The sequence below is a fragment of the Notothenia rossii genome, assembly GCF_949606895.1.
Source record: "Notothenia rossii genome assembly, chromosome: 7".
Lineage (NCBI taxonomy): Eukaryota > Metazoa > Chordata > Actinopteri > Perciformes > Nototheniidae > Notothenia > Notothenia rossii.
Window position 1 is genome coordinate 24,339,684 of NC_136905.1, and position 23,628 is coordinate 24,363,311.

A 23,628-nucleotide genomic window follows, 5' to 3' on the forward strand; every position below is an offset into this window, starting at 1 on the left:
GCACCTTTACCTTTATCGAGTGCTGTTTTTGTTTTTATTCCTTCCTCTCCACCTTAATCCCCTTGTCCGGGCACATGTCAAGACAAAAATACACTTACATTTAGTGTTTAATTAAAAATCCTGTGCATGATACAGCCATTAATTGTCTTTACAGTTATGTGTGTGCGTGTGCGTGTGTGTGTGGTGTGATCATGACTATGTGTGTGTGTGTTTCTACTCTCTCCATTCAAAGTCAGCGATATTTGTAATTAATGAATGCACCTTTACCTTTATCGAGTGCTGTTTTTGTTTTTATTCCTTCCTCTCCACCTTAGTCCCCTTGTCCGGGCACATGTCAAGACACAAATACACTTACATTTAGTGTTTAATTACAAATCCTGTGGATGATACAGCCATTAATTGTCTTTACAGTTATACAGCTTCAAAGGGCAATGCTACACTTAAATGTACTTTTCATTAACTGTTATGATCATATCTGTACATTTAAAGCATTGGTTTGAAATAAGTGGCGGCGCTAGGAGGTGGCTACTTGGGCTCAAGCCCCGGATGTTTTCTGAAAAGCCCCGGATGTTTCACAATTTTTTTTTAATTACATTCTTTTTTGAAAATGTCTCGTGAGTAATGTGCAGTACCGGAGTCCACCAGAGAGGCAGCCGCTGCGGGACATTAGCCTGGATCTTATCTTATTTTATTTTATATCCTGGGCCCAGGAGTTCAAAACTTTTAATCCCTATCTGATCAGATTTGGATTTTGGGGAGTTCAAAACCAAAAAACAGGATTAGGATCACTTTGATATCCGATCAGATCAGGAAATCCAATCCAAGCTTTAATCTGGATCAAATCTTCAAAATGGGTAGTTCAAACGAACAACACAGGATTGGGATCAGTTTGATGCTAAAAAACTGGATTATCCTGATCCCACCAGAGGGGTGGATTTCCAGTGGATTACCAGAGCAAAATGTACTGTACAATTTATTTTAAAATATGTTTCAATTTAAATAAGATGGCAACGTTTGTAAACTGAAATAATACACAATTTTTAGCCTTCATGGGAAATACATTTTATTTTTTCCATTTTTGCTCACGTTTGTGGTGGCCTATTTTGTTTTCAACCAAATGTTGATGACATAAATGTTTATGCTCATAAAAGTATCACAGCAAAGATTGTCAATCACAAATGTAATTTCGATTAAAGTAAAAATATCTTCAACAAAAAAAAAGTCCATCATCTGTCATCACCTTTCAAAAGTAATTGCGGACAATAGCATCTCGCATTGCACCACCACTCAGTCTGTCATTTAGAGGGAAATCCATAGGTGGGCCTTGATCATCAGCAGGTGTGAGGGGCTCTGGGGGATCATCGATGTCAGAGAGGGGGACTCTGCGATGGACAGCGATATTGTGTAGCACAATACAAGCTACTGTTATGCAGCATGGTCGTTGGGGTTCCAATCTCAGATAGTTCAGGCATGCAAAACGCCTCCTCAGTACTCCATTCAAGCGCTCAATGGCACACCTTGTTCTTCCATGGGCGTTGTTGTAACGCATCTGTGAGGGAGTGTTGGGCGTGGGAAAAGGTGTCATCACCCATGGTAGGAGTGGGTAAGCACTGTCGCCTAATATAACTCCATCCGGCCTGTTGGTTTGAAATTCAGTGAACAACCGGCTCTCTCTGAAGATTTGTGCATCATGGACTGACCCAGGCCATCTCACAACACAGTTGGTGATGGCAAGGTCAGCATCTCCCACAAGTTGCACATTGATGCTGTGCCTCCCTTTCCTGTTGACATATTCCCACTCCCTCTGAGGAGGTGCTTGAATATGTACATGGGTGCAGTCGATCACCCCAATGGTGTTGGGCATGTCTCCCAGAAGAAAAAATAGCTACTTCACTTTGGCAATCTGGCCATCATTGGGAAAAGTCACAAAGTGATCCAGTAGGTGAGCCAGGGCATCAGACACAGCTGTCACCACTTCACCCACTGTTGTCCTGTGGACTCCCATGCTGTCAGCTATGACCTGATAGAATGTTCCACATGCGTAAAAGCGCAGGGTAATGAGGACCTGTTCCTCTACAGTCAGAGCATGACTCCGCAAGGTTCTGCAATGCAGTTGTGGCCTGACCAGATCAGCAATGTAGTTGATGTCATCAAGTCCAAATCGAAAACGATTGTACAGGTCTTCTGTTGTGTAATGTTGGAGAGGTTTGGGGCGCTCAGTGTGGACCCTTTGGCGGTAACCTCTCCTTCCAGCATGGAAGATGTGAACAATCCCTGCCATGACTGTTCTGACTGTTATTTCAGTCAGTAGGCCTACATCAGTCTCTGAAATTGCAAATACACACCTGGAATGCATTTCCAGATTGGTTAAGGCCTGTGGTTCATTATGTAATTAATAGCAAGGCCAGTCCTATAAAACTAATTGCTGACCTGACCAAACCATTGAGTTGGAAAGATGGACAAAAAGGGGCCTAATTTTACCTCTGCTGAGACCCATGCACTGCTGCAGAGTGTAAGACACAATTATGACTCCATAGTTGGTAGCTTTAAAAGAGAGGGTGGAGCAACTAAAGTGAAGAGCGGAATATGGATGGAGGTGACAGACAATGTGAATGCCACAGGATCTGGACACAAGAGGACGGTGGACCAAGTGAGGTTGAGGTGGAAGAATTTGAAGCCGCAAGCTACCAAAGACCACAGCCAGGCTAAAAACCCACAGACGGGTAACAAAGCCTATAAAAGGGGACAATACACGGATGTGGTACTGGATATCATTGGTGGTCAGCAGTCACAATCTTTACAGGGAATACCAAACGTTTTACTGGATGGTGAGTCGCAGGTATGTGTGATTTTATCCTTGTCCCTATTGAACTACAATTATTATCTTGTATAATAGCTATTTTCATAGTACTACAATGGCTATATTTCTTATATAGCATCCTAGTACTACAATTTTCCAGGAGCTTGCATGCTTGTGATCATCTTATTAAGGGGTATAAAGTATATTGATGAACTTTCATTTCAGGTCGTCAATGCACCTGATGTGACACACGAAGACGAGGTCCTCCTGACCCATGTGGATGCCGCAGCTGGACCTTCAGCCAGGCCTGATGATGACACCCTGCAAGAGCCACCTCGAAAGAGAAAATTCAAGCGGACCAGACAACCAGAGCAGAGGGATGATGCCTATGAGACACTGCTGAGCCGTGAAACGGAGAGGGCAGAGATTCAGATCCGTCTGGCCCAAGAACAACTACAGCTGTGCCGGCTTCAGCAAACTGAAACCTCACTGAGAATTCAGCTCCTCAAAGCACGCCTGGATGATCCAGCTGCCTTTGAATGAAAGTTTTATTGTTGTTACCCTAGTGGGAGTTTTTTTTAAAAGTACAATTTCATTATGATTTGATGTCCTTTATGTATTTAAAAATATAATTAAACATTATAGATGTCTCTGCAATGTGTTCTCTTGTCTTCTTTTTATTATTTTTCATGTCCACTAGATGGCGATCGGTAGGATTAAAGCACTGATATTCAGGATCTAGTCATCTTGAAAAATCGTAATCTGGATCAGGCTGATCCTATCCTGAATTGCTTTGAACTCCAGGGACAAAATTTGGCCGACTTGTCTGATTCTGGATCACAAAAAATGGGATTTCAAAATCTGATCGGATCTGATTGAGATTAAAAGTTTTGAACTCCTGGGCCCTGGATATTATCCATGATAACCTCATTATGTTTTTAACTTACCTGTGTTTAGTCTAGAAAAAGGTAAATGTGTGCATTTTATTATAAAGTTGTGTATATTTACAGACTGTTGCAAAAACTAAGAAGCTTATAAACATCAGGTTTAAAACTAAAAGAGCTTTACAAAAAATGAACACAATGAAATATGTTTGGAGTTTTATTTGAGTTATTAATTTACATATTTTGTCAAAGAGATGCTGATTTGAAACCGTTGTTACATACAGTTACGGCATTTCCTGTTTCTGCCGGAGAGAGGGGAGGCCGTCCCAAAGCTTGCTGCTGTATTCATTTGAGCTACGAGTGTGGCTACAGACGGAGTTCACTCCGTCATGGAGGGGTAGGGTCGAGGGAGTGGTTTGGGTTTGGGCCTAAGTGTGCATTTCAGCTATTGGGACGTCCTTCAAAATGGCGTGTCTTGATCGATTTCCGGGTCAAGTCCCGGAGGGTTATGGCTAGAAAGGATCCGTCTAGTGTAAAACTCTCGCGAGAGTTTGCAAGTCACGTGGCTGAATGTTTACGTTTGGCAGGCAGCCTTTTAGTTACGATCGTTAATATCAGTGGGCCACAGCAAATGATCGTGAGAAGCTAAACTATCTATTAATTATGTCAATTACAGGGAGTGTGATTGTGAAATAAGGTGTTAGCGGTCTTGCTGTTCAAAGAAAAATGAGAACACTGTAGATCACCAACACTATGGTTTATTTTTTATTCACAGGCAAGTCAACGTTGTTGCAGTAAAAGTCCCAAGATAGCTCCTGGTGCAATAAAATGTTCCCTTGCAGTGTTTTACTATTATCCTGCGGCATTAATGTGTATGTTGCATCCATAGACTATATATATATAAAGGGTGTAGAGGCTAAGCCAACGCTTTAAGCCTCTGAGGATCCGCTTTGTGGGTGTAATTGACGCACACAAGTTTGCTGCCGAATAAAGGTAAGAAACAAAGTTTCCAGTTCGAAACAGTCCATTTATTTTCACTTTTACTGGTTTCCATTTTACTTGCTTCTTTCCATATTCACCACACGATATTACCGAAATTTTACACAATACCTTTGCTTTGCTTGTAATCCCGTGTTTGTTACAGGGATCAATTGAAAACAATTAAGGAGCCAAATGTGAAAATCATTTTTCAATACATAGAAATGCACATCCTACACTTCCTGTACTAAACATAGTAAACCTATGCTGCTGAACGTGGCGTATTATAGCCGACTCTGCTTCCAAGAGATCTTTAGGTGTCAAGATGTGACTCTCCGGGTTGACTCTGGGTTTCAGTCTTTTCACTTGACCAGCTTGTGCAGAGGGATTCAAATCCTTTCTTTTACGACTCAACTCCAACAGAATTGTCTTCAGCCTGAGGAACCAGGCCATCGACACTTGGAGCCTTTTCCAGTCTGAGAAGTAAGTCATGAGCTGGTCTGTTGCATCAAGTGATTCATTGACTATGATATTAACCGAGGTATCTTTTCTGACTTCTGGGTCAACCAAATCCAATATGACATCACTGCCATAATATGTAGGCCATTCCTCTTCAGATTTTACAAGAAACGTGGGAGCCTCAAGCCAACTGCGGCTCTTCAGAAAGTCAGGGATCTTCATTCCTCTGGATGCAGCATCAGCTGGGTTGTCTTTGGTTCCTACATGCTTCCATTGACATAGTCTTGAAACCTCTCTTATGGTTGTGATCCTATTTGCCACAAATGTGTGGAAACGCTTGTCCTCGTTGTTAATGTACTTCAGAACTGAAGTACTGTCTGTCCAAAACAGACTCATCCAAATGAAGTTGAAGCTCTGATTTTAACATCATATCCACTCTGGCAGCCAGAACAGCTGCTGTTCGTTCCAGTCGTGGAATGGTCACCATTTTTATGGGTGTAACTCTAGCCTTTCTTAATAGGAAAGCAACATGAACATCGCCTTTGCAGTTCAGTAGCCTGATGTAAGTTACAGTCCCGTAGCCATTTTCACTGGCATCAGCAAAGTGATGTAGTTGAGAGTGTATGGGTTCACCGAAGTCTTTTGGCTTCATACATCTGTCCACTTTGAGTGATGCCAACAACTTAATGTCCTCCAACCACTGTCTCCACTGTTGTACGATATCTGGTGGCATGGCATCATCCCATCCACAGCTTCTCCTGCAAAGCTCTTGTTGCATTATCTTGGCTGGCAAAGTGACTGGTGCCAAAATACCCAAAGGATCATACACCGAGCTTGTTGTGGATAGCATGCCACGTCTGGTGGTTAGAGCCTGCTCTTTCACTTCCATCTTAAACTTAAAGGAATCTGACTCGACGCACCAGAGTAGTCCCAAAGCTCTCTCAAGAGGAAGATTGTCTCTATCCAGATCCAGGTCCTTAAGCTCTTTAGCCTTCTGCGATTGTCTGCAAAACTGCCCGACTATTGCTGATCCATTTTTCCAGCAGAAAACCTCCTCTTTTACAGAGAGCATTAAGATCTTCAATCATTTGTATAGCTGCCTTCTCTGAGCCCAAACCCATCAAACAGTCATCCACATAGAAGTTTCGCTTAACCGCTTCAACAGTCTCAGCAGTTTTCTTTAGCACATAGCTAGCTCAACTGGGAGAAGAGCAGTGTTGGGACTAACGCCGTTATTTTTGACAGTAACTAGTACTCGAACGCGTTATTTTTTAAATTCAGTAACTCAGTTACCGTTACTACATGGTGCGTTACTCCGTTATTTTTTTTATATAGTCTCGGCTCCCAGACGTTGGTGAGCGGCGCCAACAGCGAGGCGAACAGAGATGAGAACTGTACTTAAGAACAGTACTTGAGTAAATGTACTTAGATACTTCCTGTGTCACATGCGGAGACGCTTTGTGGGCGTGTTTGTGTTTAGTTAGCCTACTAACAATACTATCATGGCGACGGCGGAGCACAAGTCGAGTTTCTCCGCATGAAGATATGCTCACTATTTTACTTTTCTCGAGCATAAAGAAAAGAATGTGTTAGTTAAGTGTAAGTTGTGTCTTGGCGGGTCAAAGATCCTATCTACTGCTCAAAACAGCAATTCCAATCTGTTAAAACATCTGCAAAAACAACATGCTGGGACGAAGCTATTAGTTAAGACCACAGACCCAGAGCTATCCGACGCCACCCCACCTCCACCCAAGCAACAGCGGCTGGATTTCAACCGAGGGACTGCTAGTCAGGTGAAAGTGGATAAAGCCATTGCACGGTATGTTGTTGAACACATGCAGGCTATTTCTACAGTGGAGTCACCCGCTTTCAGGGAGCTAGTAAGCATGATACCATGTCCGGGCGGCACACGGCATATGAGACGCAAAACGTTTTCCAACTACCTGGAGAAAGAATATACCAAAATGGATAGCGAGCTAAAGAAAACATTTGAGGGGCTGGAATACATCTCGACCACCGCAGACATTTGGTCTGTCCACAACAGAAGCTTCGTCGGGATAACATCTCACTGGATAAACCCCACCACTTTACAACGCCAGAAAGCTGCGTTGGCCTGTAAAAGGATAAAGGGTAGGCACATGTACGATCTTATTGCTAGTGAGATTGACCACATTCACTCTTTGTATGGAGTGTCAACAAAAGTTATCTCCACGGTTACTGATAACGGCTCTAACTTTGTGAAAGCCTTTGCCATGTATCAACCGGAATCGCTCTCTGACGACGATAAATTGGCACTTTGAAACATATCTTTGTGTTTGTATAGACCACATTGCTTAGCAGAGTTCAGTGATGCGAATGCATGTCAAGTTGATCAACAGATTGTATTATTCTCCAATGCAGTAACAGTACTTAAATGAAGGCTATAAGGGCATTAATGGGAGTTTTTTTGTTTTGGGAGCCCTTTTTTTAAGTAACTAAAACGTTACTTTTCACAGTAACGCATTACTTTTTGGTGTAAGTAATCAGTAAAGTAACTGAGTTACTTTTGAAATGAAGTAACTAGTATTGTAACTAGTTACTGATTTTCAGTAACTAGCACAACACTGGAGAAGAGACAGCCCCAAACAGACGCACCGTCATTCTGTATTCCTGGATCTCTCTGGTGAAGTCTGCCTCTGGCCACCAGAGAAAACAAAGGAAATCTCAGTCTTCTTCTATGACTTTGACCTGGAGAAACATAGCCCGTATGTCGCCCATGAATGCCACAGGTTCCTGCCTGAAACGAGTGAGAACTCCAAGCAGTGAACTGGTGAGATTGGGACCTTGATAAAGTACATCGTTTAATGATGTTCCTTTAAATGTGGCACCACAATCAAACACCACTCAGAGAGAACCTTTTCGTGGATGGTAAACACTGGTGTGGGATGTACCATAATTTTCCACTGCCACAGTGCTGCTGTGTTGGTACCTGTTTAGCATAACCCTTTTCAATCACTCCATTCAGAAAGCTGGCATATTCCTTATGCAACATTGGGTTACTCACAAATCTTTTCCTCAATCCAAGTAGCCTTTGCTTTGCCACTGAAAAGTTGTTTGGAAGAAGGACGTCAGGTGTCTTAAGGGGCAACTTCAGGCTGTACCTGTTGTCCTGTAGTGTTGCAGATGTATTCATGATTTCCATCTCTTTTTCCTCTGAGGGCTTTTCATTAAAGTCATGATTATACTGACTGCTAAGCATGAGCTCCAATTTGGATATAGAAATCCTATTCACCACAACAGAAGAAAGCTCCATGTCAACATCACTGCCATTGCTGCTTCCATGTAAAGGACCATTGATTAGACCCTCCAGAAAACGCGATTCTGCGATCGCAGAATTTACCGCATAATCAGCAAAATGGCGCAGATTTCTAAAAGGCCGCATATTTATCAAAAGGCCGCATAATCCACGCATTTTTCCACACAAAGTTGAGAAAAAAAAAAAGTTAACTCTTCTTGACGTGACGTCATAAGCTCGCGCATCACAGAATGTAAACAACACTGTATAGAGTGAACGTGTGGAGCTCACACGATAGAGAAAACACCAAGATGAAAATAACCAATCCATCTCATTTACCGACAAACATTTCTACTAAAGACCGGAGAAAAAGTGGGGGGAAACTATTCTGCACCCCGTGCAACTGTGTGTTGGAGCATAAGAGAAAATCGACGGTGACGACCCACTTTGATTCATTCAAACATTCGAAAATGCTTTCTGCTGCTGCGGACAAGATAGCCAAACAACTCACTTTCACGAGGCATCAACCTCCAAAACCCTTTCGAGGGCTACAAGAAACGAGGTGAGTAGCCTACAAGATTGAAGCTGCAGATAACGAGTAAATGAAAACAGAATGAGGCGGAGAAGTGTGTGTGTGTGTGTGTGGGGGGTGTGTGTGTGTGTGTGTGTGTGAGATTAAAATAGCCCAGTTGCTTTTACAATAAATAAACATTGAATGTGTTTAATTGAATAGTAAAGGGGTTTAACGTTAGTGGCAGGTTGTGTGTAAGAGAGAATAAATACAGTCCAATATTTAAAAAAAAATCGATAATTTGTTTCCGCATATTTAGCATATTTCGCAACTTTCCGCATATTTCGCAACTTGACGCAGTTTCACCGCATAAAATCACATAAAACCCCCGCATGTTTAATCGCATAATCAAGGATTTTAGCCCACGTTTTTCTAGAGGGTCTAATTGATGACCCATCCCAACACTGTTCTTATAGCGTATGGGCCATTTCCACAACTGTTGACAATTTCCCAAGGTTCCAAAATCTTGGGAGCATTGGTTCCAATCAACATGTCAACATTGGCATTTATGCTGGGGATATGAACTTTTGACAAATTATTCCACCTATTCACATCTGCGGCTGTAGCAATGTTTTCTTTGGTTACTGGCATTTGCTTCTGTGTGAGGACTTCTGGAAGAGGATAAAAGTTATTTTCCTCAAGACCAGATACCTCCATCCCAAATAAGGAGTAAGCTGGAACAACATTTTTCTGTCCCATAGTCTTCAAAAGAAAATTAGTTATTTTTCCTGTGATGTTTAATCTGTGCATGAGATCTTCTGAGCAGAATGTGGCTGTGCTTCCAGGATCTAAAAATGCATAGGTCTGTATAATCTCACTTCCCTTTGTGGACTTGACCTGCACTGGAATAATTGAAAGAATGCAGCCATCATTTCCGGCCACAGTACGTCCACATGTCTGAGGGGGGGTTTGTGATTTAGAGGTTTGTCCCAATTCCATATTAGATGTATTTATGTGGAGCGCAGTAGGATGTTGCTTTTCACAAACCTCACAGATCAAGCGTTGTTTACAGTCCCGGCTAATGTGTCCAATACACAAGCATCCAAAGCAAATTCCTTTCTCCTTCAGATATTGAATTTTGTCTCTGTGCTTCCTTTTGCTAAACTGCTTACTGTACATCTGTCCAAAAGGTGAGTGTTGTGATCACAACAATGACACACCAAACTCTCCTGTGGTTTTGAGTTAATTGTCATTTTAATTCCGACCTCACTCATTGAGAATACTGTAGCGGTAAAACTATTTCCTTTCATTCTGTTCTTTGATTGTGGCTGAAACATGTTGGAAGATTTTATAGCAACTGATTTATTTCCTGAATCCTCGATGTCTCCAAAGATCGGATCAGAAAGGACTCGTACATGTCTCTCAATGAATTTGACCAAGTCAATGAAATGAGCTCTGTTGCTTGAGGCTTCCATGATGTTATGAGCTTTGTTTCTCCATTGTTCCCTTAGTTTGTATGGCAACTTGAAGACAACCATTTTCATATTGGAGGGCATATCCAACTCCTGCATGTACTGAAGTTCTTCCATCACATTAGCACATCCACGAAGAAATAAAAGCATAGGCTTGTAGTGCTTTAATGTCTTCTGCCTTTGTTATTGTTGGCCAAGCTAAAGCCTTTCCTATGTAAGCAGCAGCGATCATTCCCAAAATGTTCTTGCAAAAGACCCTTTGCCACAATGTAGCCACGTTCTGGAGCCATGTGCTGTCAGCTACGAACCAGTTCCTGTGGCTGTCCTTTTGTGAACTGTTCTAAATAGTACAAGCAGTCGGCTTTGCTGGCTTTGTTTTCCACTCCTTGTTCAAATGCTTTAATGAAAGCCTTTTACTGAAACAGGTCTCCAAATATAGGAATGTCTCTTGCTGGTAGAGACAGTAAACGTTGCTGGTGAACCAGTGCAGCTGTTATTTCATTTTGCTTTTGCATTATCGTGAATAAACCTTCAGGTGGAATTCGATTGATTTGCTGATGGTGATTTTCCTGTTGACTTTCCCATGCAGTTGATTCACCAGTTATCAACCCATGTGATGTTCCCAGATAATGTTGATTTTGTACATAAGCATCTTCCTTAAATGCAAACTGCCTTTCAGCTTGCTTTGTCCATCTTTGTTGGTTTGCTGGAGGATATTTTCCATGATGTGGAATCATACTCCTTTGCCAGGGGGTTAAGTGGTTAACGATGCCAGTTTCCTTTTTTTCTTTTCCAGGTATGAGTTCATTCCATTTGTTGGTGCAAGAGAGGAACGTCGTGAATGTGAACCCTGTAAAACTGCTAGCCTAGCAGTAGATACAGCTAGCTCAGTTTCCAAATCAAGCTGTTCCTTTCTCCGCTTTAATTGCAGCTTTAATTGTAGTTCCTGTTCCTCCAGTGCATTCCTCTCAGTTAAACCTGCCATGCGAGCAACAATTGCAGCCCTTTCTGCTGCTGCTATAATTTGTGCAGATGAAGTTGTACTTGACTTTGTACTGCTGTCACTTTTGTTTGAACATTTACCAACATTAGAAACACTGTCCTCAGGATTGATTTCATCATTATTATTACCAGTACTTTGACCAACCCACACCTTGATTTGGACAATACATTCATCATTGAACATCATTTTGGCTTTAAACCATGTTTCATGTCTTTCCCTTTCATCATGTGGCAATAAACCCATTAAAGTGTAATGCATAGACCTGGCTTCAACACACAATTCAATATAACCATCAAGAGCATTTTGAACCTTAGCATGTTCACCATTTAACATCAAATCTTTTATATTTGTTCTTAATTTGCTAGCTTTATTTAGCTTAGCCTTTCTGCCATTTTGCAACCTCTGAAGTTTTTGGCAGAGAGTTGAACTACTCGCTTATTGCTTTGCGCATCACTACAGCTGGCCACGCTATCCAGCTTGCCAGAAGCTGACGCGCTGTCAGATGCTTGAACGTCCGCAGCGCGCTCCTCCATATTTGAATGTCTTAAAGTCAAACGGATTGTCACAAATCAATCAGTACAATGCAAGCGCTTATTGTTCATCCCTTTCACAACCAATGCATTGGAATTACGCCCTTATGTGTGCACACAACTTAATTCCTATGGCCATTTAAACCGGTTGTAGCGCGCTACACATACCTCCTTAGATGAACGTAGTTCCGTGACAAGCGGCTAAAAGCTTCCCGGTGTTGCAGTATAAGTTGAGTCATGACAACTGGCGACATTCTATTATTTTCGTCATAGGAATCCGGGGCGTGTACATTGAGGACCCATTGTTGACTTACCAGGAATGAAACATGTCGATCGCCTCGTTTGTCGTTCACGTTCATCTTTTGCTATATCTGCCTTCCTAAGATCACTTTGCTGCACATTCAGTACTCGTATGTGAGGTTGTGGGTGAGAGGCCGATATCGTGATGCTTACAGGGAGGTATCGAACATTACAAAGTAGGTGACTGTGTGGATGCCTGTTCAAAACATTGCAAACTTCAATAAATCATTTAAATTATATTTTTGTGTCCGACTTTCATTTGTTCATCGTTCTTAATGTGATGTATAGTAGCTTTGATAGCTGTCCATACCTTCAGACAGCGGGGCACAAGTTGAATATATATAATACGGTAGTTCTATTATATCTTTAAGTCTATTTAGACTAAATGACGTTCCCCTTAATTTCCCCAAAAGTAGAAATGGGTCCGGGTTCTTATGGGTTAAACGTATAGGCTAAAGGCATAATAGAACTACCGTATTATATGTATTCAACTTGTGCCCCGCTGGACTTACTTTTCTGTGGTTGACCGTTACTGTGACATATCAGTATAGCCACGGAAGATAGTTTGTGTGTTTAATTCCCATGCATCAAGGTTATTTTCATTTATGTAATTGTTTTTCCTGCACAGTGTAGAGTCTTGTTGTGATGAGAGGGATACAGGTATTTCATAAAATAAACGTGCTCCCTGGAGGTTAGCTACATAATTGATATCACAATTTAATCGGAGCTGATCACAAGTTGTCATGACTGATCCAGTCATCTCGTTGAGCGTTTGGGCTGTGAATAAACAACTTGTGTTTTACTTTTAGGCTGTCTGAAGGTATGGACAGCTATCAAAGCTACTATACATCTATACAGTCTATACGGCGCTGGCTAACATTAACTGTAGCTAACGCCGGTGTTGTGCCGTAGGTTGAAGGCTTGCTGTAGATTGAAGCCCTGTTCACGGGGACGCTTAAAGGTGACGTCATCACCTGTATTGAGCGTTCGTCTAGGTCAATACGCTTTTTTCTCTCTTTTGAATGATATATTTCCCATCAGATTAAACAGCAAACGCTGAATAAATAATGTGCATACAATTGCGAGGTGGCTCGTTTTAAGGACACAATCTTCGTATTGGAACAAACTTCCGTTTTTAAGTGTAGTCCCACTCTGTTATGTTCCTCCTTCCTACAGAACTATGACAATGAAAGGATAAGGTGTCATTTGTCAGTATAGTCCTATTTTTTAAAAACCTTCTCTGTTGTTTAAGTGTCTGATACTTATAGTGCTGTAGACTTCAAAATATCGTCGACGACATGTTTCCTCGTCGACGCATCGCCACACACACGTGGGTCACCCAAAACAACAACAAGCAGATCGCAATCGCACTTTAAACACTATGGAGACTGAAACGGCTACCACCTCCTCCTCACAGGATTGCGCACGAAGCCCTGCAAAAAGCCCCCAAACAAAAACATCTCGCCCTAGGTGTTTCAAATTGAATTGATTGAAATCTCCAATATCAACGTAAGAGCTTGTTCGGGGGGTGCTAACACTTAACCATAAACTTTATCGTTTACTTTCTCCATCTTTATATGTAGATATTACTTTTCTCCGTTAATCTCCGTCACGTTGTTCCCATAGCAACAACAACTTCCTGTCAACAGCGCTACCTCTCCTTCAAAATAAAAGCATATTCATAAATAGGAACAGCCCTAGTGTGTTGTGCAGCTTGAGTTCTGTGCACTTCGGTAGTGCTAACTATCTTAGCTCTCCGTGCGGTTTGTTCGTGCTTGGTTGGTTAGTAGTTAATGTTAGCTACCTAACTAGCGGCGCCAGCTGTGTATTAGTTAACGTTTGTCAGCATTTAATGTTGGATGGAATGGTAGCTAGTTTACGTCTGCAGAAAACCGCTATCTAGCCGCTACTAACCCGGAACGACCAAACTGCACAGAGAGCTAACTCATGTTGTGGTCGTTTACGAGTCAAACATAACATTAGACTAACGTTAGTCAGCTTATAGTATCAATGTTCTCAATGTATGTCAACTAACGGAGCCAAGCAATGTCCAGGCCAGGGCTGCACGTAAGCTGGTGCGCAGTTGTCATGAATGAAGTAATGTTTTTTGGTATTTATTTGGGATACATTATGTTTTTTATAAATCGAACAACAGAAAAATATTCGTTAGATTAGTCGACTAATCGATGAAATAATCGCCCGATTAATCGTTTTCAAAATAATCGTTTTCAAAATAATCGTTTTCAAAATAATAGTTTCCCCCCAGCACTACTGATACTTGATAAACACGAATAGTAAGCAATTACATTACAGTAATGATATAACATATATGATAATGTCAGACAATGTGTTCTTTTCAATCAAGCCTAAAAGATAATTTGATCAAACTGGCTTCACTCACTTTAATTGCTCCTTTTGAACGTAATTTTCCTCTGTGGTTTCCTGCTCAACACATTTTTGTATTGTAATGCCACTCATATTTTATTTTTTATTTTAAAGTGACATTGAATGTTTTGAAAGGTGCCCTAAAATAAAGTGTTTTATTGATCTTATATCTGTGCCTATATCACACTATTAATGTTCCTTATTTTAGACTAGGTTCATCCTGGTGTCAATAGGGAAGATCTGCACTGTTCTTTACATAACATGTTCAGCAGAGCAGGTATTTCTCCTGCCAGATATGGCACCCCCCCTACAATTTTGTCCAGGACAGTCACACCGTCACCAAAATCACACTGGTTTTGGCTCTTTCCCTCTAGTGTGTGCTCACAAAATCATTTTTCTCTGGGCCCACCAAGTACAAAATTAAAGAAGGGCTTCCATATCCGGCAGAGCAGGTGCTGCCGGATTTGGAACCCCCCCTATATCTTTATCCAGGATAGTCAAAACTTTACCAAAATGATACTGGTGTTGCCTGTTCCCCTCTAGTGTGTGCTCGCAAAAGCATTTCACTCTGGGCCCAGCAGGTAAAAAACGAAAGAGGGGCTTCCATATCCGGCAGAGAAGCCCCCCTATACTTTTTTTACCTGCTGGGGCCTCGGCATCGGCAGGAGTTGTAGTCGCCTATGAGTATTAGAATTTAGATGAACAAAAGGCAGAGAAAAACCCTGAAATATGTACTGACACAAAGCTACAACCCTCAATTTTGTAAGTCGTAAATACATAGGTAGCCTATATACAAAAATACGCTTAGTGCAATTAGCAGTAGGCCTACCAGTAATAAAAAAAACTGAATAAGTAACTAAGCTGAATAAATTGACATGTGACAAATAAAATTATAGTGAAATTAAATGACAACATTAAAATAACATACATTGGAGAGCAAAATGTGAAATTCGGCTACACATAGGCCTACACACAATTGTCAGCAGGGGCAATAACAACTCAAATGTGAACTAACTTGAATCCATTAGTCCACAACACATAGCCTAACTAATGTTAGCCTACATAGTTACTAACATCAGAAGACATAGACCAACTGTGGTTACATTACTTAACTAGCTAGCAACAGAAGCATCATCTTCATCGGTCAGAACATGTCCGATAGCCGCGATGCTAATTTCCGCTATGTTAAACTCCATTGACTTATGCTAACAATGTTAGCGATCTAAAAGCCCGCTATTTTTGGCCGCTTTGAGTCGACTTCAGTTGACTAACGTCGAAAATCTTATCGAATTGAATGTTCACAAAGCTGCGGACCGGTTATACACTGCATAACAAGGGAACTAACATAGCTAATTTAGCTAAAGTTAGCTAATTTAGCTGTTGTAGTGCCGAGAGACGGGACTTACGGATTAAGCAACTAGACTACTTGTAGTGTAGGCTACATGTAGAATTATTTCAATTCAAAATAGTTTTAAATGCTCACACATACTTGACTCTCGTGCTGTATTTTCGTCTTGTTTCTTTTTAATTTTCCGTTTCGAAGCACCTGATAAATGCTTTCTCTTTGAAGGCGCCATAATTCTATCATCAACAGACAGAGGCAACGCACTTGCATTTGAATCTGCCAATCAGATCAATTACCCATGATCCTCAGCCACCGTCAGCCGTGACGCGTTCGATTACTGTTCTCATTCGTAACACTCCGTTTGATGTCTCACTATGGGATGCGCCTCATCGCGGAGCAAACAGAAGCATCAATCTCATTACGCCAATTCTGATTGGCTGGTGATCTTGACGTCAGCGTCAGGGAATCCACCCCCTATAAGTAGCTTGCGCTATGCCGCATGCCTCATTCAAACACCTCTTCTCGCTTCAGAGCACATCTCTATATTGGTAGCCGGGCTAGCTCACACAGTCCACAGACGGAACCAAGCTATCCAAGCTAACTTCGGTCGACGGGCGCTCGCCGGCTACTTCTATATATACTTCTGTAAGAAGACTGTTAATACTAACACACCAGTTAGTATTGCAAATCGACCTCGCCGTTTTTTCTTCGGAAATAAAGATAAGGTTTTGATTTTTTCAAGCTAGCAACACCGACACCACGGTAGCGAGGACGTTTTTTCTTTTTCTCTCTCACACCAGAGGAGTAGAAGATAAAAAAGGTATTAAAACACCAGTTAATATTCTTTGAGAATAAAATCTACACCGTCGCTTTTTCTCCGGATTAACGACAGGTTGTGATTCTCTTTTCTCAGCAACGCACCTGCTACGAGCGCGTCCTTCCCACGTCGCCATAATGGCGAACAAGATGGACACGTCTCTCCCTCACACCAGAGGAGCCAGGGAATTGGAGGCTCAGCTCTGCGGCTGGGGGTTGACGATTTCGGACACAGACGCACACCAGGTCTGCTCGTCCTGCCTCGGGCTGCAACATGCCCAGGAGGCTATCGACAACCCCGGCTCATGTGGGCATTGTGCCCGTTTCACAGTGAAGAGCCTCCGCTGACGGTTAGCTCGCCAAGCTAGCTTGTCGGGTCAGGACTCCCTCATGTCCTCTGATTTACCGGACGGAAATCAGGACACGGGGGCGTCCGCCACAGAGATGGAGCCCCGCACTGTGTCGGTCTGGGGCTCATCAGTAGTGGCAGCTGTAGAACCGGAGTCCCGCGCCGGGTCAGGCTGGGACTCGGTGGCAGCGAGGGACGTGCGAGCGGGGCCCCACGCTATACCAAGCTGGGGCCCCCGGCTGGACCTCACCATGGTCTCGCCCGCAGAAGATGTCCTGGAGTTGGACTATACGGAGGACGAAGAGGATGAAACCTCTGGATTCCTCCTGTCCGACTCTGATGAGCAGGAAGACAACGTCTTCATGTCATCGGCTCAGGCTGCAACGCCGGGAGCGATGGCTGCTCTCCCGGGCGATAGCACACCAGCTTCACCCTGTCTGAGTATGGACCTGCAGGCCGTGTGTCAGCGTGCCTCAGCCAGACTAGACATCCCATGGCCCGAAATGGCCAAGGAGACCTCCAGGTCCCGTTAAGAGGGGAAACATTTGCCCCAAGCAACGAGGACAAAGAGGCAACTCCTGCCGGTCTTCCCGGAGATGTTGGATGAGGTGTCGGTCTCATGGAGAGACCGGCCCTTCAGCATCAAGGCCCCAATCCAGGGTGCCTCTTCCCTAGACCTGCTCCGCATACCGCCGATGGAACCGCTGGTGGCAGCTCACCTCCTCCCGAGGATGGCGACTACACCGAGCAGGAACCCCACGCTGCCGGCAAAGGCAGACCGGTTCCAGTCAACCATGACTGACCATACAGAGCCGCAGCCATACAGAGCCGCAGCATTGTCTGCCAGGGCTTTGAACATTTCCTTGCTGCTAACCGCTTACCAAGCGGAGCTCTGCGAGGATCTGTCAAGTAATCCTGGACCGGCAGTACTGGACGGGATAGCCGATATCATGGACATCTGTCTCCGCGTTCCACGCTGCGCCGTCCAGGCCACGGGAAAGGCAATGGGAATTATGGTGGTGCAGGAAAGAGCTAGATGGCTCAACCTCACCAGCCTCCCAGACCGGGAAAGAGAGGATGTGCTGGACATGCCCATCGTTCCCGAGGGGATTTTTGGATCTGCGCTCGCTTCTATGCAGAAGAGATGCGAGTCCAAGAAGAAGGAAGACGAGGCCCTCCACCTCTGTCTTCCTCGAAGGGTCCAGCCGCTGCCTCCACAGCGGGAGTCCTTCGCCCAAGCTACCTCAGCTGCTCGGTTTGAAGTACCAAAACAGCAGAGGTCACAGCCCGCCCCGAGTCCCCAGCCCAGGCAGGAGACGAGGGCGAGTTGGCCCAGAAAATCTCCGGTTCCGGCTGCAGCCCAACCCGGAATTTCGGCCAGCAGTCGAGGAAGAAGAAGCTGGCGGCCTGACAGCCTCCTCTTCTTCCCTCGGTGACGGAGCTGGAAGGTTCCCCAGCTCCAGATGTGTTCCCGCTGCCTCGAGAGATGCGTCAACGCCATCCTCAAGTGCACCAAAACACATGTAACAATATTGTTCTGTTTTCTCGGATAAAGCATTTTCCGCTGACGCATCCAGGCCTCAGGCTGAGGGCGCAGCTCAAAATGAAAGAGAAAACAATAAAAACAATAAAAACAATAAACAGCCCGCCATTTGTTCCCCTTCTGAGAGCAGCTACGGCCTCTCTCAAAAGGCGGACAATGAACGGGTCTGTGAAGGCACCGCCGCCACGTGCATGCGCAGTGACGACTGGGGCTGTGAGGCTACCACCGTCACGTGCAGGCGCAGTGCCGGCTGGGGTTGTGAAGGCACCTCCGTCACGCGCATGCGCAGTGTCGGTGGGGACTGTCAAATCGGGGTACCACCGTGTTCAGACACTAGAGGGCCCCATAACACAACAAATAGAGACTCAGAGGGCAAAAGACGTGACATCTCCGCTGGCTCTAAGGAGCGAACAGTGGAAGATACTCACAACGTCTGCTTGGGTGTTCAAGACAGTTACACGGGGCTACAGACTCCAATTCGCTGTCCCCCCCCCCTCGCTTCTCGGGTGTTCTGTATTCACAGCCCCGAGGGGAGTCAGCCCACATTCTAGAAAGAGAGATCCTCTCGCTTCTAGAAAAGAAGGCTATATCTATAATGCCCGCCGAGCGGAGTCAGAGCAGCTTTTATTCCAAGTATTTCCTCGTTCCCAAACGGGGAGGGAACGGAATTCGGCCAATACTAGATTTGAGGGCTCTGAACTCGTATCTAAAAAGATACAAATTCAGAATGCTCACTCACACATCTCTGTTGCGTCTCGTGCGACAAAACGACTGGTTTACATCAGTCGACCTGAAAGATGCGTATTTCCATATCCCAGTATATTACCCACGCAGGAAATATCTGGGGTTCGCATTTCAGGGTGTCTGTTACGAATACAGAGTACTTCCCTTCGGGCTTTCTCTCAGTCCAAGAGTGTTTGTACGATGTACGGAAGCCGCGATAGCCCCGTTGAGACAACAGGGTATTCGCCTGGCAACCTACCTAGACGACTGGCTGCTCCTCACACAGTCGGAGCAGGAGGCTATTACGCAGACACATATCCTCGTAAAGCACCTGCTCAACCTGGTTTTCATAATAAACATAGAAAAGAGCAGGCTGTGCCCAGCACAGACTGTACTCTTCCTGGGTTTACGCCTAAACTCGGTGCCCTGTAGTGAAAGCTTTCAGAGCTTGTCTCGCTCATTTCCAGCTGCGCAAACATGTTCTCTTCAGATCATGCCTGCGGTTATTGGGGCTCATGGCGTCAGCCATCCTGGTCGTACGACTGGGACGCTTACACATGAGGGAGTTTCAGCGCTGGGTAGCCGCTCTAAAACTAAACCCCGCGTGTCATGGCGCGTGGAGAGTGATGGTTACGGCGAGATGCGTAATGGCACTGCGCCGCTGGCTACACCCGACTTTTCTACTACGGGGCGTATCGATGGGGACTGTCCTTTCACGGAAGGTGGTCACCACGGACGCATGTCTGACAGGCTGGGGAGGTATTTACGAGGGTCGCCCGGTGAGGGGTCTCTGGAGCAGAGTCCTCCAGCGGGCGCACATAAATTACCTGGAGCTTTTAGCAGTGTTCCTCACCCTAAAACGCTTTCTGGCTTTTCTCAGAGGACACCATGTCCTCGTGAGGACGGACAATACGACCGCAATATCGTATATGAACCGACAAGGGGGTTTGCGCTCTCTCCAGTTACACATGCTGGCACGCAAACTGATCTTGTGGAGCTGCGGCCGTCTCCTCTCTCTGAGAGCGACACACGTACCAGGGGTATTGAACCTCGGTGCAGACTTACTGTCCAGAGGTGCACCACTATATGCAGACTGGACTCTACATCCAATGGTTGTGAGCCAGCTGTGGGTGCGTTACGGCCGAGTCGCGGTAGATCTGTTCGCATCAAAAGAAAATGCTCACTGTCAGCTTTTCTTTTCAATGCGCGATCAAAACGCACCGTTAGGCGTGGACGCGCTCGCGCACAATTGGCCTCCGGTCCTCCTGTACGCATTTTCACCCCTGGCGCTGATACCCCAAACTCTGGCCAGAGTGAGGGAACAGCGCCATGCAATGGTCCTGATAGCTCCGCACTGGCCTGCAATGTACTGGCTGGCGGAGATCGTCCAGCCGTGGCAGCTCCCCCTGCGCAGAGACATACTGTCTCAGGCGGAGGGGACGATCTTTCACCCACACCCGGAGCGCTTGGCCCTATGGACCTGGCCCGTGAGTGGTACAATCTGAGTACAGTGGGTCTCCCGCAGAAGGTGATAAACACTATTCAGAGTGTGAGAGCCTCCTCCACCAGGTCTCTTTATGACTGTAAGTGGAGGGTGTTTGAGGAAGGGTGCCTTCAAAAAGGGCACACCTCTTTTCAGTGTCCTGTTGGAGTGATTTTATCATTTTTTACAGGACCTGATTGAAAAACACAGAGCTTTCTCCACGATCAAAGTGTACTTGGCTGCTATTGCTGCATGCCATGTGGGCTTTGAGGGTAAGACGGCCAGCCAGCATCCTCTGGTCTGCCGTTTTATGAAGGGAGCTCGCAGGCTCCTCCCTGTCTCCAGGTCACTGGTGCCCTTATGGGACTTGACAGTGGTTTTAGATGGGCTCACTCGAACCCCATTTGAACCTCTGGAAGAAGCTCATATGAAGCACCTGTCACTAAAGACAGTGCTGTTACTGGCTCTGGCATCAGCCAAGAGAGTCAGTGACATTCATGCGCTATCTGTACATCCTTCATGCACTCAGTTTTCCCCAGGGCAAACGAGGGTGTTGCTGAAGCCCAACCCTGCCTTTATACCTAAGGTGGTTGGTTTGTGTACCTCAATTGACATTGTGGCATTTCCTCCGCCGCTGTGTCCCTCCGGGGAACAGCAGCCGAATTTGCTGGATCCAGTTCGCGCTTTACGCACCTATATGGATAGGTCAAAAGAGTTTCGTCGTAATGACCAACTCTTTGTATCCTGGGCTAAACCTCACAAGGGCAAGCCCGTTACTAAGCAACGGCTCTCCCACTGGATTGTGGAAGCGATTGCTTAGGCCTATACGAGTCAGGGTTTGCAGGCACCTCCGGGTTTGCGTGCTCACTCTACTCGTGGTCTGGCTACATCCTGGGCTTTGTTCAAGGGTGTTTCCATTCAAGACATTTGTGCAGCGGCGAGCTGGTCCTCGCCGCTCACTTTTGTCCGCTTTTACAGATTAGACGTCTCTGCTCCCAGTGTGGCTCATGCAGTGCTGGGCTCCCTGCTGAGTTAGAGCTCTAACTGTTAAGTTCTGGTTGGTCTTGGTGCCTTTGGAGATAAGCTCGTCTGGCAATACGGGAGCTACAATATCCCATAGTGAGACATCGAACGGAGTGTTACGAATGAGAACTATAGGTTACTTACGTAACCCCAGTTCTCAGAGTAACATGAAGTGAGACGTCTCACCAGACGGCCCTCCTTGCTATGGTGAAGCGAGAAGAGGTGCTTATTTTGAATGACGCATGCGGCGTAGCGCAAGCTACTTATAGGGGGTGGATTCCCTGACGCTGACGTCAAGATCACCAGCCAATCAGGATTGGCGTAATGAGATTGATGCTTCTGTTTGCTCCGCGATGAGGCGCATCCCATAGTGAGACATCTCACTTCATGTTACTCTGAGAACTGGGGTTACGTAAGTAACCTATAGTTTTGGGCTGTCTGCCGTGGATGGGCTGCATTCCATTCCAAATAGCCGGTCGGCCATAACCAGAATCCAAACGCCAGCTGTTTTATGGATTCTCTTTTAATTTCCAAGAATATCTTATAATCTTAGAATATCTTGGTTATTTCCAATTTCAAAATAAACATATATATTAAACAAGTAGAAATAAGAAGTAAGTATATTATAGTATAATAGTAAAAATATGTGCATTGCATTGGACACATGTATGTATATGCATATATGTCTGTGTCTATATATATTTATAAACTGTATATTATTCCTGATTGCTTTATTTTTGAGAAACCTATTCTGCACCTACCTGGGTTTTAAGAGAGTCCAATATCCTATGAGACTGTTCAGTCTGTTCAGTCATAAGACATGCTCAATTTACTTTTTGAAAACACAAGCTCACAATAAAGTCAAATGGGAGATCTACAGAAGCAAAGTGTGATAGACAAAGATACATTTAAACAAACAGAAAATAAAACTTTGTTGTTCCACTAGGCAGTTGTAACCATAGAAAAGTGGCTACAACTGCCTACAAAGTGCATTTAGGTACTTAACCTTCAACTACCTGCTGCCTGAAATCCCTATGATATCACTGTGTAGATTGTTGTAACCATAGATATATATAAACACTAGATGACTCACCCGCGCTGCTGGCCAATGGAGACCGACGTTGTCACATGGCCGCCATCTTGCTACAGGCAGTGCTCTCATTCATAACATCATGGTTTACTATTTAAATAACCATAGCTTGCTCAATTTTCAACCAATTTTCAAACGGTTTGGTTCTTTATAAACATCAAAGATGTAGTTATGATACTGCATACTTATAATCATGGACATTCTTATTAAAATAACATTAAGCAGATAAAGCAATAGCTATACACACACACACACACACACACACACACACACACACACACACACACACACACACACACACACACACACACACACACACACACACACACACACACACACACACAAGGTATTTATATTAAATATTTGCCGGTGTATGTATTTCCATTTATTTTATTATATTGTTAATATTTAAAATAAATTATAAAATAAAAATATATTTATATTTGATATATAAAAATCGGTCTCATGTTACCACTCTGTAAGCCAAGAGTTGTTAATTTAGCAATGCCTTAGCTTGAAGAACAGGGACACAACTAATGACAATAGCATATGGTGGTATATTATTTAGATATTCACACCTTTATCTGAAGAGCCAAACCAACATAAAATTAGGTCCTGGCCAGTTCTGTCTCATTTATCACAATTATGTTTGTATTTAGT

The 23,628-nt window shown here is 44.2% G+C and overlaps 1 pseudogene across 1 annotated transcript; it reads right to left on the minus strand.

The window, feature by feature from the left end:
• Nucleotides 1–1,243: 1,243 nt before the first annotated feature.
• LOC307046352 (putative nuclease HARBI1) lies at nt 1,244–2,281 on the minus strand (annotated as a pseudogene). Its single transcript has one exon. The product of its transcript is annotated as a putative nuclease HARBI1 (transcript).
• Nucleotides 2,282–23,628: the final 21,347 nt, after the last annotated feature.